The sequence below is a fragment of the Vicugna pacos genome, chromosome 3, assembly GCF_048564905.1.
Source record: "Vicugna pacos chromosome 3, VicPac4, whole genome shotgun sequence".
Taxonomy (NCBI): domain Eukaryota; kingdom Metazoa; phylum Chordata; class Mammalia; order Artiodactyla; family Camelidae; genus Vicugna; species Vicugna pacos.
Genome location: NC_132989.1, coordinates 72,865,318 through 72,871,059, shown reverse-complemented (window position 1 = coordinate 72,871,059; position 5,742 = coordinate 72,865,318). Strand labels below are relative to the sequence as shown.

The window sequence follows — 5,742 nt, the reverse complement described above, 5'->3', positions numbered from 1 at the left end:
AGAGGGCAGAGATTTCCGTGTATTTTGTTTGCTCGAGTGTCTTCAATGCTCTGAGCATTTCCTGAAACAAAAGTGGATGCTCACTAAATATTTGTTGAATGAATGAATGAATGAATGAATGAGGACAGTTTCGAAGTGCTTTATGTACACTAACCGATTCCATTTTCTTGACAGTCTGTGAAATCAGCTGTGTTACTATTCCTGTTCATGGAGGAAGAAGCTCAAGTTATAAGCGGTGGAACTGGGGTTTGAACTCAAGCTGGATTTGTCACTCCAGCCCTAGAGCCTGTGCCTTTAATTAACATACTACACTGCCACTCGTTTCCAGGTAACCTATCGCTAACAAAGAGGTAACGTCTCAGGCTGACCCAGGCACTTATTGTCCAGAGGCCTGTTGTAATACCTCTGTTTATGGTCACTTGTCCCTAATATATTGCAGGGTTTGCTGTGGCACGACAGAGTCCCAACGATAGGGGTCAAGGCTGCCCACTCGGTGTGCGGAACGTTTTCCCACTTCTTGAGTTGGCCTATAGAGCCGGGGTGGGAAAGAAATGAGAGGCATTCAGCCCAACACTCAGTATTCTTGAAGGAACAACGTGCCATCAGTCCTTACCCCATCATCTAATTCGGGTGAGTCTTGTAGTTTCCTCAACCAAAGGAATGATAGTCATGATCCGAAATTACGGACGAACAACAAAGACAGGAGCTCCTTGTGGGAAGGGTCTAGCTCAGTGGTAGAGTGTGTGCTTAGCATGCACAAGGTCCTGGGTTCAATCCTGAGTGCCTCCATTAAGTAAGTAAATAAATAGATACACCTAAAAAAATAAATTAATTAACCTAAAAACAGCAACAACAACAAAAAATTAAAAAAAAAAAAAAAAAGAAGGAGCTCCTTAAGTGTCGCTAGACATCCAGCCAGGGCTATTTAACATCTCCTGCCTTGCAGGTCTTTTGGCGGGGCCAGAGTTCTGTGCTGGGACATCTCTGGCTTCTTCATGGGAATTGCTATTTCACTTCTATCATCACATTGTCAGAAGAAACTGTTACTTTACATTGTTAATTTTTTCTGATCTTCTATAGTTACTGTTTGATCTCATTTGCAAATCTGGTTAAAAAAAAAAGGAGATGGATAATTCAAAGTTTTCTATCCACCAGAAGTTGCTCATAACTTAAATAGTGGCTGGTAGGTTGTATTAATAAAGTTCAGATACTATTATTTGAACAAACTTCCTACAATAAATTCTATTTTTTATGCTGTCTGGCTGAAACTTAAATTCCTGTAGCTTTGTATTTAACATTGAACTAGTATGCTGACAAAAATATTTCTATTAAATAGTTTAGGAAGACCCATGGTTATTTCGGAAAGCAGTTACCTTCTTAGGAAACATACACCATAGAGCCAGCATAAAATCAACTGTACGTACGGCCTTCCCTACCTTTTAGATGTTTTTGTTCCCTGTGACCCCAAAGTCCCTCCAACCTCCTCTCCCATTCTGAATAACTAGCTTAGCCCACTACTTTGAAGAAGTACTTGCCATATTAAAAAATGTTTCCTTCCTATAATTCTTCTGAGCCAAATCAAATTTTCACAGGTTTCCGTGTCGTTTGCCCCTTCCTGCATCTCCCAGCTCACCTTCAGCTTTCTCTTGTAGCTCCTGCGGCACTGACCTTTGTTGCCAAACACAGGAAGTGAGGAGAGCCTTAAGGTCTTTGCACCCTCTGTTCCCTACATCTTCACCGCTCTTCCCTTTTTATTCTCATGGCTGTCTCCACCAGTCATTCATATTTCAGTATGGGTATCACCTCTGCACTGAGTCTCTCCTCACCACCCAGTCTAACCTACAAGTCGTTTTCCTGTCCTGTCTCCACTTTTTTCATATCGCCCTTGTTCAGTCATCATGTCTCCCGAGTCTCCTCTAGTCTTTGACAGTTTCTCAGTCTTTCCTTGTTTGTCTCCATCTTGACAATTTTAAAGAGGAGTGGTCAGGCACTTTGTAGAATACTTCTCAATTTCAAATTGGCCGACATTGGCTCATGATTAAGCTAGGGTTGTGGATTTTTTTTTTTTGAAGACTTCTACAGAGGTGAAGCATCCTTCTCACTGCATCATATCAGAGGATAACATGATATCAATATGATTTATCACTAGTGATGTTAACTTTGATCACTTTGTTAATGTAGTATCAGCCAGGTTTCTCTGTCGTAAAGTTACTGTTCCCTTTCCATGCTCCATTCTTTGGAAGCGAGTCATTAAGTCCAAACCACACTCAAGAGGAAAGGAATTAAACCTCACCTCTGGGAAGGGGAAATTTCTATATGTATATTACTTGGAATTCCTCTCTAAAGAAGATGTGTCCCTTCTCCCATATGCATGTATGTATATATGCATGTATTTAATCATTTATATGGATATTCGTTTTATTCTTTGGGTTGTAGTCTAATAGTATCACTCTTTTTTCGCTCAAATTCTTTCAGCTTTGACCATTTGAAACACTTTCAGGTTGGTTTCTGTGTACTTCTTCCATGCCCCCATCCTTTTTTATTTTTATTTTTAGCACTGACTTACTCCGGCAGTCAGTGAGGCTCCAGGCTCATCTTGTATATTTCCTGCCCTAGCCCTAGAACTAGTTATTTCTCCCAGGAGCCCTAGTTCCTTTTCCTAGAGAATGGCACTTAAAAACTAAGATCTGGGGGCTAGGTATGCTAACTGCTGCTGGCATGTCACAGTTCCTACATCCTCTCAGTAGACAGAGCAAGGAAACTGATGTAGATATACTAACCCATGAATGACCACATACCTATATTTACTTCTACATCAGTCTATAAAAACAGTGGAGTTGGAGATAGCACCGTGATAATCTGATATCAAGTTAACACCAAAGTACTATCACGATGCTATCTCCAATTCTAATCCATTCTAGTCCTCCCTCCTGCTCCTGCCTTGCTCTTCATAACCTCTTCCTTCAAGAGTTATAAAGCTGGCTCCATTTATCTTCAGTGTACTTATGCATTGGTTCAACCCTCATAAATATGGACAGTGGTTTCAGAATGACTAACCTGTACCACAGTGAGAAACAAAGCACTAGACTACAGGGTCTACATCACAGTATGCAGTCAGAAAACCATTTTCCCAAGTCACTTAATTCAGCTCCTTTTTCTCCAGCCCCATCAGCGAGGTGATGTCTTACATTTGTAATACAGTTAGTCACTTGTCTCAGCCTCCATTTCATAGGATTCCCACCTCCCCCAATGCCTGGTGCATTTTTTAAATGTGCAAAACAGTGTAAGTTCTGTAGATTTTTGTTGCTTTGCCTTTTTGGAAATGAGCTTTATTTTCATTGCTATTTAGTTCTAAAGGCCTGCATATTTTTTTTTCCCTCCCATTATGGTCCCTACAGCTCAGGATTTCAAAAACCACAACAAACAAATCAAACGCCAGTGGGGTCCAGGCGCTGACCCTCGGCGTGTCATTTTGGTGATTAAACCAGGACTCTCTTTCAAAGAAACTTCTGTGCAAAATGCTGTATTTCCTCAGGTAAGGCTTATTGTTTTTCAGTCTTGAAATTAACTACTTAAAAAGCAGATCCCCAAATCCAGGCTATCAGAATTGGGTGCCAATATCATCCCATAAATCACTCTCCTTCTAAAAACTGCACAATTAATGGCCCCCAAAATTACTTTAACAGAGGGTTTCAAGGCAAAGCAAAATGTCTCATAAAACCCCCATCTGCCTCGCCAACTGTTCTGCATCTCTCTCCCATGGGAATCAGTAATACTTCACCCTTACAGTCCTGGGGACAACCTCAGCAGTACGGAGTGGCTGAGCAGAGCCCATGGGACGGGGAAGGAACTTGGACACAGACCCAGCAATAATGCACTTGCTCATTCCTCATACATGCAGTCCAGTAAGAGGCTGCGTCCAACTTAAAAGCCAGACTTTCTGCTTCAGACTCCTGGATAAAAAGGTTTCTAAAAATCTGTATCATTTGAACCAAAAATGGTGGTTATTAAAAATAAAACAAGCAACACCCAAAATGGGTTTCCCAGTTAAAGCTGGGCTAGAACAGGGATTCTAATTTGATTCAACAATGTGGATATATTCTTTAATTTTGGGGGAATGCAACGTTATCAAGATCCCTTAGGTAAACCCTCCTCAAACTCCATAAGTAGACAGCATTTCAACACAGAGATCAGAGTGAAAATATCTTTGAAAAGAAGACAGTGACATGGCTGTGCATCGTGGCAAACATTTTTTCCTCCCACCATGAGCTTTGGCTTTCTGGGAAGGTCACAGGTCTTCTGATCAAAAACATTCTTGAAGTTGTCGGGAATAGAGGAAGGGATACTCGGCATCTGAGAAGGTGTGTTCCTGGTTCCGTATGTGGGGCTCAGGAACGAAAGAGCATGATGGTGCAGAACACTGTGAAGACATTCCAGAGGGTGATAAAGATTTGAAAGTATCTGAAGCTAGTTCTTTGAATTTTTGCAAATGTGACAGATCATTTCACCACCGCCCCAAAACTGTGCAGAGCAGTTCCACCACCCTCCAAAATTCCCCTGTGCAGCGCTTTGTAGTCTACTGCTCTCCCTTCCTCCAAGCTTTGACAACCACTGATCTGTTTTCCATCCCTAGAGTTTTGTCTTTTCAGTTATCACATAAGCAGATCATGGAGTATAGAGCCTTGAGTCTGGTTTCTTTCACTTAGCAAAATGCTTTTAAGATTGATCCGTATTGCACAAGTCAATGGCTTATTATTGTCATTGCTAAGTGGTATTCCACTGTGGGGGATTACTACAGCACATTTATTCTTTCATTTGTTGAAGGACATCTTGGTTGTTTCCAATTTGGGGAAATTATGAATAAAGCTGCTGTGAGTAAACCTTAATATACAGGTTTTCGTGTGAACATAAGATATTCACTGTTCCTTAAATATTAAGGGATAAATATTGCTGTTTTAAATTTCTAAGTTTTGGGGTAATTTGTTACAGAGAAAAAGATAACTAACACTTTTTTCCCCTGGAACCATGTAAGTGTTAGTTGCTGATGCCCCATTACTCATAAATACTTTAGCATGTATGTCCTAAAATATTCTGTTACAAGACTACAGAAAAATGATCAAAATTTGGATCTAATTTGCATCCTTGTTTAAATTTTACTAGTTGTCGCTTATAGCAAAAGAAAATTCCCATATTGCTCATTGTACTCAGGTGGTATTCCTTTTTTTTCTTTTTTAATCTGGTAAGATTCCCCAGTCGTTGTCTTTCATAACACTGACAGTTTTGAAGATGATAAACCAATTATTTTATATAATGTCCCACCATTTGTGTTCATCTGTTTTCTTACTGTTGGTTTCAGAAACATGCATTTTTGGCAGAAGTCCTGTAATACTGGGAGACACATTATGCAGTTTCTACTGTTATGAGTGATGTCAACTTTGATCTTGTAATTAAGGTGCCATCTACCACTTTTCTCAAATGCATAGTTCCTATATTCCCCCTTTGGGATTAGTAAGAATCTTGTGGGCGGATATTTTGAAATTATACAAATTCTGTTTCTCATTAAACTTTCACCCACTGGTTTTAGCGTTTGGCATTTATTGATTATTTGTGCCTGAGTCAATTACTGGATTGCCAAAATGTGTTTTTCTACATTTTTAGTTGGCGTTCTAGAGAAGAGTTTTCCTTTCCTACTATTTATTTATTCTTTTATATTAATATGAATTAATGCATTCTAAACATTTT

At 39.8% G+C, this 5,742-nt stretch overlaps 1 long non-coding RNA gene across 1 annotated transcript; it reads left to right on the top strand.

Annotated features, from left to right (window-relative positions):
* Positions 1-5,579, top strand: LOC140695653 (uncharacterized). The gene is made up of 3 exons (XR_012071389.1): positions 1-328; positions 3,399-3,535; positions 5,357-5,579. It is a non-coding gene; the product is annotated as an uncharacterized lncRNA (long non-coding RNA).
* Positions 5,580-5,742: the final 163 nt, after the last annotated feature.